The 14,261-nt window shown below is 33.4% G+C and overlaps 1 protein-coding gene across 5 annotated transcripts in view; it reads left to right on the top strand.

Moving 5' to 3' along the window:
• The window catches only part of LOC123677177, a 136,592-nt gene that overhangs the window by 71,145 nt on the left and 51,186 nt on the right, over positions 1–14,261 (top strand). For all 5 annotated transcript variants that reach the window (XM_045613742.1, XM_045613740.1, XM_045613741.1 and 2 more), the window contains one exon: positions 12,074–12,152. The gene's annotated coding sequence lies outside the window, so the exon portion shown is untranslated. The remainder of the gene's footprint in view (positions 1–12,073; positions 12,153–14,261) is intronic.

Genomic DNA, 14,261 nt, shown 5'->3' with positions numbered 1-14,261 from the left:
CAATTCAATTGAAATCTAACAATATGTCATCATATACAGTTATTATAAACTTGTGAAAATATAATATCATCATTTTTTCTGAACACTTGATTATTTCTTTCAATTCATTTCATCTCTTTCGGTGGTGGGTACATTAGGCTTAAGATGTCTAAAACACAGGTGAGTTCATACTTATCTACTCTTGAAAGAACGTAAGATTCAAATGACTTTTTACAGATCAAATGAAAATATTAAAATAATGTCCATTGACCAATCGGTTCATTATTGGTGGTTGTTCCATCTTGAAAATCAAAATTTTTCCAATTTTTTAGGACCAGCAGTTTAAGTATTAGCAGTAAAGCAGTAAGCAGTTAAGCAGTAAGGTAACACAAGGGCATGGATCGAAAATGGAACCTTTATGCTTATAAAGGTTCCATTTTCGATCCATGCTCCTTGTGTTACCTTACTACTGGACACCCTAGCCTGTTTTCAAAAACAAATGCACTGAAATCAGATTTGTTCTATAGAATATATGTTCAACCATGTTTACTACGCATTCTTTTGTTTGAGGTTGAGTCAGCAGAGATAAGGGAACTACTAGAATCGATTTCAAGCAAATAACCACTAATAACCGCGGTTATCTCTGGTCTTGCCCTTGGTTATGGCCCTTTGGGAATAACCATGAATAACCATTAACCAACTTGAATCGCTTGAATACAATGTGGTTATAGTCCACCATTTTGGTTAATGTAGGTCAGGGTGTTGTTATCAAAACAAACACAACCAACTTTTATTTTAACATCATCAATCTTTATTAATGCTCCTTTTAAGTAAAATGAAGCTTGCCATCAACAGACAATTGTGTAGGCTTGCATATAATGAAGTCCGGAATTCTACCCAACTATCGAAAACTGGGTTATATATTATTGCTTTATAATCCATTCCCTGAAATTTTATTTTTGGGGTTTCTAATCTAATAATTTAATTTCTTATAGTCGCTAAATGTCGACGATGCGAGAGGATCATTGATCACTGATGTTGTTATCATTATGTTCTTTCCATCAATTTCAACTTTCCTCAACCCTTGCGAATTATATATATAAGGCATATTAACACTCAATTCTGGGATTAGTGGTTCCTCATTGCGTAGAATCTTCCTCGGAAGCTCAAAGGCGAGGACATCGGACTCAGTAATTCGGAGGTTGCGGGTTCGAGTCTCACTCGGGGAGATACTTTTTCCAGAATTGAAAAATTGTCTGAATACCGTGAAATTAATCTTATATGTTAATAGACAGACGTTGAACTATTATTTATAATTTAATTTCGTTCTTCTTTGCGTCCCAAAAATCAGGTTAACGGAGACTATAAACTAGCCGCCATAATTTGGCTCAGAAACCTGGTGCCAATCAAAAACGAGACGACTCGTGTCGCCATTGTGTTTCATCAAGTCACTGTATTTTAACCCAGCCATCCTAGGCTACTCAGAATCTTGAGCTTGTACGTTGAGAGAATCATTATTTTGTGTTCGTACTGTGTCCTAATGGAACTTTGGGTAGTTGTTACACCACACAGCGTTATTGTCGGATGTAATTCAATCTCATAGGACCGAATTGACAAGTACATTTAACTCTAGTTTGTCCAGTCGATTCTCGAAGATACGTTGAACTCTGGTCGAAGTATTGTATCTCACGGTTGTTCCTGAAATCTAACGCGTTTCAAACGCATACGAGGAAACATGAACCAGCTTTGCATGCGCTTCAAAGTGTCTCGACGGCTATCCGTGGCCAGGATTTCACCGTTATGTCCTCCAGGTTCAATTCATAATAGATGATTTGAACTCTCGTCTAGCGGGCAGGCCATAGGTGAGCTCGTATGGTGAAGGTATAAACACCACTATGGTGCATTATAATTCAATTTGTTCGGTTTAGATTGCTTAAGAATGATGTTGTTATAAACGAGGAGAACTTGATAGAATGGATAGTGATGAATGAGAATCGCCATATAGGGTACCCGATGTGAGCCCAATTGACCAAAATGAGTTGAGGTTGGCGGATGTTATCTAACATCAACACAAGCATTGATAATATTCATATAATTCTGATTTGGTCTTGATATTAGATGTATGTATGGAACATTATTATAACGGGTGTTTTTTTAGCTGCATGAGAAGTTTCGATGGTTTTTGTCTATGGTTTGACAGTTGAGAGTATCAAACTGTGATGATTTTTCTGTTAAGTAAGGCTTGGCGATTCATCATGAATCGTTTAACGCCAGAAAAACGATTCCAAATTATTGAAATTTACTTCGAAAAAAAAATCTATTCGCGAAGTTCTCAGACCACTTCGACCATTTTACGTCTATAAGCAAAAGGCAATCCTCAAGCCGAATCACTATTATATTTATTGAAATTGACAGTTTGGTGCGGGTTAATACACGCTGGCACCATCATATGTTCTTATTTATTTCGAAATGAAGAAGGAGCTGTGATTACGGTAAATATCGAGCCATGTTGACTAATTTTTTTTCCAAAAATAATCAGCTAGGACATTTGGTTACAACAAGATGAAACAACTTGCCGTACAGCGTGCTCAACCATCAATTTATTGCAAAATCAATTTGGTGACACTGACTTCATTTACATAAGTGATCTTGTCAACTGATCACCTCGTTCGTGCCTCTCGATTACTTTTCATGTTAGACATTGGTTAATACTGAAAAACTTGCAACTCTTGAAGCATTTGAAGACAATATTCGAGCCACCATTAACGTCGTACGGCCAGATTTATTGAATAAATAATTGAAAAATTGAACTGCTCGAATGCTCTATGTAACTCGTAGCTGCGGCGAAATTATATTTCAAAAATGAATACCATGAAATTATCTACCTCCTTATGTTTTTGAAAATCAATTCCAACAATATTTCTGATTTGTATTATTTAAAATTATACATTAATATTTCATTATTATAACACTCAGTGAATTTGTCTTCACCCCCAGTAAAGCTAGCAGAAACATCTGAAATTTGTATTTTTTTTTTGTGGCCATAGATAACTTCAGGCTAACATATGTATTACCCTATTAAAAATCTTTTTGCTCTTCAATAGTGAGAGAAATCGCAGGTTCTGCTAGATCAACGTTAAACTGGCAACACACTTATCGATTCTTTATGGACAATCTGATAAAACCAAAATTTCAGGCTTACTTTCGAACCCACCACCAAATTTTTGGATTCACGTTTTCAAAAAAAAAATTCTGGATTCAAATTTTAAACAATTTTAAAATCCAAAAATATGGCAGTGGGTTCAAACGTTAGTCTAAAATGAACCCAAATCAGATTATCCATAAAAAATCGATCAACTTGTTGGTTTTATCAGTTTAAAGTTGAGCTAGCACAACCTGCGATTTCTACCACAATTGAAGAGCAAAAAATGTTCAATAGGGTAATAATTTAGCCTAAAATTATGGCCAAAAAAATCGAAAGTTCCAAAGTAGTTCTACTAGCTTTACAGAGGTTCTGTCTTCGTAGATTTGAAGCCACATGCTGCGACAAGGTTTTAATATAATGAACCATGTGAAATTTTCATCGACATTCAAGCGTTAAACCATCATTACTCGGAAAAATTATAATTACTACAATTACGTCAGCCCCAGATTATATTTTTACGTGTCCTGAACCCAATAAGAAATGAATCTCCATTATGCTGTTCAAATCACGTAATTTACTCAATGTTGCCACCTGAAGTTAGCAAATTACCGAACTACCAATGATGTCAAAGCTCAAGGAATTTTCGGAACAGAGTCATTTGAATTATTCATGCATTCGATGTCAATAAATTGGTATCGACGAAATGTTGGGGAATTTTCTCAAACGGGAAAAACGTTATATTCTGGATTGACCTCAATTCCAGTGAATTCAACTTCAACGGTTTGAATTCCGTGTATTACTTTTGAATAAACTTCAACAGATAGATATTACAATATGAAATTCTAATTATCGATAGGCTTATAAAAAAACATTATTGGAGATTTTTGCTCTGCTACAATTTTTTCCCTTTATTGTCAATCAATCACTCTTCAAAATTTGGTTCATTTTTCATTCAGAAAAACTAAAATTTCCCCATATTCTTATTTGATACGAGATAATTTACTTATGTAAATTGAATATTTATATGTATATTCAATATTTTTCATCATGAGTATAGTTGGTTTATGGTTACTGATGTAAGGAACAAAAATATATTATTATATGTATTTCATGTATTTCATCCGAACATTTTGTTAAAATCTCTCATTGATTTAGGTTTTAAATTTTATAGTCTTGGGTTTATCGATCATTGAATCTTTCCAAAATTCAATTAATGGAAATTTTATCATCTTATCACATTTATATTGTTAAATGTTTTACCAAATCTTTATCGGTTATTTATATAGGACTTTTTATTTTCATATTGTAAAGTTGAAATGTGATGCGACAACTGTACATACATCATTTGCAAATTCGTTTTCCTTTGCCAGATATTCGCAACTCCTGCCATTAAAAATGCAAATGATCAATTATTTCACAATGTACGTGAACATACAGGAGTGTTCAAATCGTTTACTAACGAATATGACGGTTTGAATTTACCTGTACCTATTATTTTCTTCCGCAAATCAAATAAAATATTTATAAGGCAAATACACTCATTTCAATGCTTGCCCGACATTAGTTTACATAAAGGGTTTTCCTCTTAGAGATTTAATTTTGATATTAAAAAAAAACTAGTATATTTTGAGATGAATCAATGGATAATTATTGCATTCTTCTCATTTCATCTTTACTGATTTGAAGCGATTGTGGAGCATTGGCATTGACTTTATCTTTCACCCATCTCCAAAAAAAAAAGTCTAAAGGAGTTAAATCACAAGTATCTCGGTGATCATCTCTCCGAGAAATAAAACGGCCAGGAATATTTTCCTTCAAAATTGCGATTGTTTCGTTGCTTGTGTGGCACGTAACACCGTCTGAATATGATTTTACAATGAAAAGCCGGATCATTCTCATGCATTTCAAAGACCAAATATGCGAAGATTGCTTGTGATCGACAGGTTGAAGTTCTTGTGTGAATTTCACTTTAAAAGCCTCAAGGTCTAAGTCTTAATGCAAATACAGTGTAATGTCGTTTGTGTAATGCTATATCCCCCGAATCGGCGAGGAATAGATAAATCTGGGTTCTCAGTTGTCCCTTAGCAACGCACACTGTTTCGATTCGTCATATCAAGCCAAAAAGGTGCTTCACAACGACCCCAAAGTGCTACAGTGAATTTCAATAATTTCATTGCGTTGTTGAAGCGTGCTTCGTTTCATTTTCAGTAATGGCGTACTTTTTACTTATCAAATATCAAAAGATGAAAGCTTCGAAAGTGAGAGCTATCCAGATAGCAGACTATTCAAAATGAAATCTCTTCGGAAACCTCTTATTGGAAAATCCTATATGTAATGCGCACGTCTTACTAGCCTCTCCAGATTCAGTCACAGCGAAAGCAATCCTATAAAACAATTTTTAGTTTTGGAAAAACCATTTGAGTTATGGAAAAGGCACGGTATTGCTTGTTTAGAGAAATAGCTTTCATAGAAAGAATTCTTTGATTTTCTAAACCATTTGAGGATATGATTGTACGAAAATGGAATCATGCATTTTCAGGACAATGCAGTCGGTATCCTGCGGTTTCTATAATAAAATAATCTGCCAAAGGGTGTGAACCATGTTTTCTCATTCTCCGCTAACTTTAAATCCTCGAGACCCAATCCCAATACGCAAACCAAATACAATTAAAATCGAAGAATGCCTAAGCCCAATTCGTATTGTAGGTACATACGGAAAAGCTGAAATTTTTATGGAATTACAATTACAATCTGATTACCATACCGAATTCTATCAAAATTGGATTAGTAGAAAGCAAGAAACAGAATTTTCCACTGAGTATCAAATGAAACCGCACCGGATACCCATATCAAATTTCATCGAGCTTGGATAAGAATTTTACTAGTTAGGGGTGTTCACAAGGATTTGTGGACATACAGACACGAAAATAAAGTCGTTAGGAATTAATTTAAAATTAATTTTACATTTACATTCTTTAAACATATTTGATTCGGAATGTTTCATCAAAAAACTTTCCATCACCTTCATTATCATTTGACTCAGATTCAAATATCAAAAAATAAAAAATAAGATTCAATATATTAATTTCTAAATCATATTTGCCAATTAGAATTCGTCTGAATTATAGAGAAATAATAGACGATAATCAAAAAAAAGTCATTACTAAAAACACCACCAAGTACAATTTTTTCATGGTGAAAGGGTTTTTATTGTTAGGGTATGGAAAACCTTAGCGTAATAAATATAGATAGAGGGAGCATTATGTCATTTTCAGTAGGCAAATTTGGTCCCCAACAATCAAATTTGGCATGAAGCGCTCGGAAATTAAATCAGTGATACGATATTTCACTCGATTCGCGAGTTTCTCCACAAAGAAAGCACTTCTTACGTCCCATAGTGAATCAATATTTCATATCAACTCAATATAAATTTTGATGTGATACAACAGATGATACTAAGAGAGCAATAGTTGTCAAACCTTGGATTGCAGCAAGTAGATACAGAAAATAATAAATACTCTGCAAACCTACTATAAATTCGACAATTAGGAAAAATATCGTATTCCAAATTTGCATATTTAATTGAGAATCACTCAATAAATATATTTCATTCAATATACATTCATAATGATATAGTAAAATTGTGGATTTGAAAATATATCACAATCCGACAACGTAATCTAACCATGTTGGGGACATGTATCTAAAAATTGCGTATGCTACCTCTATCTATGTTTATTACTCTATGGGGAAAACCTATAACTACTACTAAATGGTATTCACAATTCAGCAATGAATTTCGCGATAAATATTATGTATTTTCTTTTCTCTTTTCAAATGGAGTCACTACTATTATTATTACAAAAAATTTTATTTTCAATCTCTTATCGCCTATGAACTCTACTGAAACTTATCTGCAATGCGAACCATATGTTTTTAGTCTGGCAAAAATCTCTTAATGGGCCTAAAAAAGTTTTATCTTCAAATATTAATGAACAGAAATTCCATCTGAATTCGTTAATTCGAAGCACTTGTGCATTCATTTCGATGGCTGGATTCCTCGTAAAGAATTCTTACACCGTTCAACTAATCAGAAACTAAGTCGGTTAACAGAAGGTTGATAGCATGATCTGGTTTGCTTTGGATAAGATTATAAAATCTGCGATATCAATAAAAATTTCATCAGCTGTTGGCTGTTGTTTAGGTCAACCGGATTAATATTGTGTGAAACAGGCAACTGAGCATACTTGAGAGATTTACAACTAATAGTAAATCATGATATGACTTCCGAATAAAGGGTGACAATAAAACCACAGTTTACACACTATTTTATTAGGTATTTTTTGTTTATTACAAAATATCTCAACAAATGAAATGAGAATCATATACCGGGTGGTTCAAAAGTCTGGAAACGGTGAATTTATTTCACGCACAAATGGAAAATCGGGATTCTGATTCTGGGGTCTTTAGTAATTTCGCCCGAGGAATCGATGGGTCTGATTTTGGGCCCAAAAGGGCCTTATACGAGATATGAGGCCCAACTTTGAAATTTCAAATGAAAACCCATCTTTTTTATTGCAAATTCGAATTCAGCGGGAGATTTGAATCTGAATTGGTTGAAACTAAAATTTTTTCGTCCATTTTTGGTTCCTATGCAGCGTTTTTTGTTCAAAAATCTAGGGGCGTTCATTCAGATCAGGATGCAAAAATTCATATTCTGATACTGTGGTCCTTAGTCATTTTTACCGTTGAATCGATTGAGCCCATCATATTTTGGGTGCAAAAGGGCCTTATACAAGTTAAGAGGCCCAACTTTGAAATTTCGAATGCGAACCCTTTTTTTTAAAAGCAGATTTCAGTGTTGAGCCTCTTATCTTGTATAAGTCCCTTTTGCAGCCGCCATCTTGCATTTTCTAATTTTAACAATGAATCCATAATCTCCGACCCAAATTCTCTCACATACCAATTTTGAATAAAATTGGACTATAAAAATCAGATTTGAAACGAACATACATACGAACATGCCAAGTTAAATAAAAGCTTATAAACTTATTACTTATTACAATTATACAATGGACACAAAATGAATTGAACCTCGAAATGAATGAACTATCGTGTAACACGCTTATATTTGACATATCAACCGGTTATGTAATTGATGTGCCAAAATAGCAAGCGATTAAAGATCTTGCATTCTAAAAATATACAAGTGACCAGAAATTTGTGAGAACACCAACTCATGGTTTTATGAGTCCTAGTCCCTAGTGTCTGTTTGTTTTTTGCAACCAAGCTCCACACGGAGAAAAAAGAACTACATATATGGTAGTGTTCTTCCGTTTTCTTCCTCTTCAACCCTTAAAATGTATTCATCCAATCCATTCCATGCAATTTAGGGCTGAAAAAATGGAGAACAAACAAATGCCAGGCTTGATTTTTTGCGTTGGTACCACGCTATCAAGTTACCCTAACCGAGTCGGCGACAGGAAATGCGACATACCAGACGCTCCCAAATGACCGCCTAACGTTGTAACTCAGGAACGATCAGAGCAACCTTTCAGATGCATACGCAAGAAGCCGATACAAGAAATTTTTCGAATTCCCATCTTGAGAAAAGGGAGTCAAGATCGAAGATGTGTGTTGTAGCCATCGGCTATCCAGCGTTCTCCTTTCCTACCGATATGGTCAAGATCAAACGACAGACCCTGCTCTTGATGAAGGCACCAACATCCGCCAATTCTGCGCGTCGCTGAAGATAAATCGTTGTACGCCTCGCCAAATTCGCTTTCTATATAAGGTTGTGGTTGAAAAAGTGAATTTTTGCGGTCCTGTTGGCTTATTACTCTGAGAAACTGATGGCTGGGTCAGGTTTGAGAATCGGAGAGCTTGTTACTTCTAAAGCGATCATGTGAACATAATGCACAGAATAATATTTCTCTAATTCTGTGGTTATTCCGTTCATTCTTCCACATCTTGTAGAACAAAATCGTGCGAGAATATATCAGAAACGCACAGTTTTCATGGTTATATTTTATTATTCTATATTGGTACTCCGAACTTTCCGCCACGGCTTTATCTGTCAATTCATCAATTTGCCTTAAAGAAATCAGTTCTGCCAACCAACATTTTCCAATGCAAAAATCACTAAATTATATTTATGGAAATATTTCATTAATTTCAATGAAAATGCAATGAATTAGAGAAAATAATGTATAATACTCGTACAGAAGGCTCATTCTACCACTCGTTCATTCCAAAACTCGCCACTTCGTGGCTCGTTTTTGAATTTTGAACTCGTGGAAGAATATCAATGCCTTCTGCACTTGTATTATAAATAACTATTATATTATCTGGGGAAGGAGAAGCTTTTCAGTAAAATCATCGAACGTGTTTACTTTCACTTCAAGATGTACATATAATTACTGTCCTAGATGAAACGATATTTGGCACCTCTATTTCGGCTGCATCGTTTAAATGATCATTTTTTCATTTCGTCGCGATGACAATTGGTATTTTATAGTACCGTCCTTCCAATATTTACCTTACAATATGTAGTTCAAATTTAATTTGTATAATGTATATATGTAAAATTTGTTATCATTGGAACCGAGAATGGAACTTTTCATAACCGACCATAATGATACATGATAATTCACGTCTCATATACATACCTACATTCAAATCTGTGGTCGGCATAGAGTTCAAAATAGCGATAAACTTTATATGTATTATGAACCCACTTTCTAAAAAGCATCCCTGAAAAGTTGAAACTCCCTCACATGTTTACCGAAAAGTTTCAAGATTTGGCAGATATAATTGAAATTTATTATGTAGGAGCGTTTGATAAGATAATTGAGGTAGGAACTTTCATGAAGTTACTCTCAATCCTTGAGCTGATGATTCGATCGAAGTACTTGCTTGTTACATGTCACTCATCTCGAAAAAATAAAATGTTTTTATTAATCTGATGAATTTTTACAGAACTTGTCACATCTTTTATTATTTTTAAACAATTCGGCTCATCGGAAAACTCCCTAATACTGATTTGCCGAATTTTGATAGAATAATTTTTTTGAGGTCATGATCGAGGAACTCTTGGCGTGCTTTTCAATTTTAAGTTTCTCATATTTCTACTTCTAAGGTCATGTCCTGACATTCACCCCGATACTCCGAACTGTGTAGAATCAAAAAATTGAAAAGAAAAATCTGTTTGTGATTATTCGGTTTAAAAAACGTTTGCTGTACCTACCACATTTATCCTCAAAGATGGAGATCATTTTGAGTTATGAATTTTTGACTCTTTCTTATAGGAATTATTAAGAATTTTATACTATCACAATAAAATTCAAAATGGAAAATTTTTCTTCAATAAGAGTTTCCGTAGTTCAGTAGTCAACCATTTTTGGAATGAAGACCCAATGAATTGCGCAAAAAAAACCTAATTAAAAAACAATTTTCAATTCTAGCTGAAAATTTTTCACACTTAACACTTTGATTGTCATTTTTTCGATAAGAAAATCGTATCGAAATATTTTATTTCATCGATGTACTTTTATTTTAATTAACTCTTTCAATGGAACGGAACTCCTAACAAGACAGACTTACATAACTCTAAAAATCATAAAAAATACAAATAAGGTAGATATCATAGAATCTGAAACAGCCGTAACTAAAGGCATAAAATGTTCATTTAACGGTCTAGTAATGAAAATGGAAATCTGCTATTAAATGAAATTCTATTTATTACATGAATTAAAAATTTGTTCAACCATAACATCACAGTGAAATCTTATCCAATAACAAATTATTAATAGGTTTTCCAATAGCGATGATACAATTTAAAAATGAATTAAAATCATATATTATAAACTGGACCATTTCTTGAGCCAATTTTATCACCAAATTGTGTTTCCAATAAATTGACACCGTCTTGTTAAAACCACACATCATTCAGTTTATTTTCAACCAAGGAAATACAATTCATTGTTCAGTTATCTGTATCTCTATTGGCTGTTACTCCTCGACAATTTTCTTCAAAGTAATATGGTCCATTTCTTGGCTTATATGTGTCCCAGCCTCAATCCTGTCAACCTGATTTTCGAAAGTTAATATGATCAAACCGAGTAGCAATAAGAAAAGAAATGAATGAACTTACCTACTTACTAATGACTTACTGTCGAAGCCATTATAGGGTCACAACCCTTGAAATTCACACATGGTCCATTCATTCCGCCCGTATGAATTTCACACAGTGACTTCAACTAGCTCTGATAGTATCTCAACTGTGTAGTTGATTTACTTATTACTTATTTATTTAGTTGATTTTCACTCCAAATCCTGCAATTTTGCTTTGCAAAAAAAGGCTTCATCACTGAATAAAATTTTTCGATAAAATGTCATCATTTCCAAGTTTTTGTAAGGATGTAAACCTACATTTTTTCTTAAAATTCTTCATGTTAGTGAACGATGTGAAACCGATAAATTTGAATTTTCTATTACACTTGCTGCTCCAAATCATTATTCTCTAGTGTGCGTAAATTTCTTTGTTGCACTGGTACTCTTCTATCGTGTAGAGAAAATCCACTTTCAAATTTATCTACAATACGACGAATAGTGAGTCGATTAACTGAATAATGTCGTCCATAAATTTTTCCTGAATTTCCATCAATATTCACAAATTAGCACTGGTTTCGATAAAAAAATTTAACAATTTCGAAATGATTTTGAATCGTGTATCTTAATTGAATGTTGGAAAATAATACAGTTATGTGTATTTCAAATTATATAATTTATTCCATTGCAAAAACCCGTTATTACATTGTGCTCGATTTTGTCGTAAAAATTCTTACTCTTATCTATTTCCGAACGAAAATAACATCCAAAAATATATTGTGTAATGCTATTTCAAAAACTATTTCTGATTTTCCAAACTAAAAGAACTTTTTTTTACAGATCTACGTTTTACGTAGGATTAGTAAGAAGGCCCATACGAAGGATCCAATCAATTGATGAAGGAAACTAAACCAATCAGGTAGGTTAGAACTAAAATCACCGTGAATATAATAAATATGCTCCATATTCAACAATTTTCCATTTTATTAATATTAAATTCCGTTAGAATTGATATTTCTTTTATATATTCTGATTTCAAAAAGCTAGTGCTAAACATTTGATATTATAACCATTTTCGGAAACGTTTGAGGATAATAAATTTCCAATATTATGAATTTTTCAGTTTATATTTCGAAATCTAAAAATCGTAAGCAATCTGTGAATTTAATGCAATATTTCATTATTTCCTTCTGTGTCTATGACAGAATACTTCAGTTGGTATAGAAAAATCATCCAAGTCGAAGTCGAAGTCCACCCAAATGAAGTCCGCTGAAGTTCCTCGACCGAAAAGTTTTGATACAAAATTTAGATCATGATAGTTCGAAACATGGTTGTTTCCGAAAAATGCGTTGGTCGTTTCAAGAAAGAAGAAATAATACGAAATTTTTTCATAAGCAACAAAGACAGTAGAAAACTAATTACCAAAAAGGTTACGAAAATCCTATTACAATAAGTACCAAAATTTGGTGAAGCATACATATTTCGGAATGTACATATTAATGAAACAGTTCTGCTCGGGTACTTTACCGATCTCTCTAAAACATTTTTGTAATTCAAATATTCAAAGAAGACTTTGGTCGTGAATAATAAACTTAATATCGTTAATTACCATAAGAATATTTGGTGCAAGAATCGAATGGAATTCAGTCAAGATAGTCCAAAGTTCTGGCTTGAGAAGATGTTCTGAAATTTATTCATGTGGCACTGAATGAGATGTTTTAAATGTTCAAAGTAGCTTTAATGTAAAAAGTGGCATCAATAATCAGTGCATTTAATGTAAATATCCTAGTTAATCTCTTAGAAGATAAAAGTCAGTTCTTTTGGTGAACATATCAGAAGCAAAAACCGATCTTTATCACAATTGTTATGAAGACGAAATGAATAGTCCAAAACTGATGAAAATGCATGTCCTTGCGCCTAATTAATTGTCCAAAGAAAAGAGGCTGATCTATAGACGAGACCGTTCTACACCATTGCGAAATGTTTGGGTTTGAACGATCTTTAAAAATATACAGGTCTCCGGCTGCGTCGAACAGCAAATATTTTAGCAGAAGCTGGAACCAGTAACATGAACCCATGTTGCTGCAAGCAATCTAACGCATTGACAAAAACTTTCAGAATTGCCAATTTCATATATTGATTCGAATTAAAAATGTTGGTAGTGTTCGTAATTTGTTATAATTTTGTTAATGAAATTTATTAAAGAAAATAAAACTTACTTCTCTGTTCACATTATGTCCAAGAGTCATAAAATATTCAGAGTATCACCTAAAGCATAATGAACTAAATAATGACATCGATAACTATGCAATAACATGAAAATAACAACTATGTATGACATAAAAATATATACTTAATATGCTTAACTGCTTTGTTTTCACCTCTATAAATTATAGTGATTGTCAATCATAGATCAGATTCCTGTTCCCTGTGAGTTTCTTCAGACCCCTCAGGGTATTTCGCGAGCTGAATCCTTGATGTCATTATTAACGACACAAGGAACTGATTCTCCTGAACATCACGATAGAGAACTTGCATAATAGCTTATTGTTGCAATCCTCGAGTGCAATCAGAAAGTAGACAGATGGACTGAAATTAAAATAGCGTTAATCTAGATATCCCAGTGGACGAACCAGATTAGAATAGATTGCCAATATAGAACAAATGGACTACGGAAGAAACCATCTAGATCTGGTGATTTTGTAGATGCGAATTGCCTAAGATCGTTTCGAAACGTGATGAGAATGTATTCGATGCCATCGATTATGGTGAAATTGGCTGCGATGATTAATTTGACGATGATGACGCTTCTTTTGTGGGATGTTCCGGTTGTCGGGTTATTCGAGATGTATTTTGATTTCTTTCTTAACCTATTGTGAAGATGACTAAATACCGACGGACATCTTTAACGTAACTTCAGAATACGAGTTGTTGCGATATGTTGGAAGAAATCGGTAAAATTTGAGACACGTACTTATGAAATCTTACACATTCTCTCAAAAGGGTACTATTATTACTTAAAGAAAAA

The sequence above is a fragment of the Harmonia axyridis genome, chromosome 3, assembly GCF_914767665.1.
Source record: "Harmonia axyridis chromosome 3, icHarAxyr1.1, whole genome shotgun sequence".
In the NCBI taxonomy this organism is placed as follows: domain Eukaryota; kingdom Metazoa; phylum Arthropoda; class Insecta; order Coleoptera; family Coccinellidae; genus Harmonia; species Harmonia axyridis.
The sequence above is the reverse complement of the archived record's forward strand: the minus strand, read 5'-3'. Positions and strand labels throughout refer to the sequence as shown.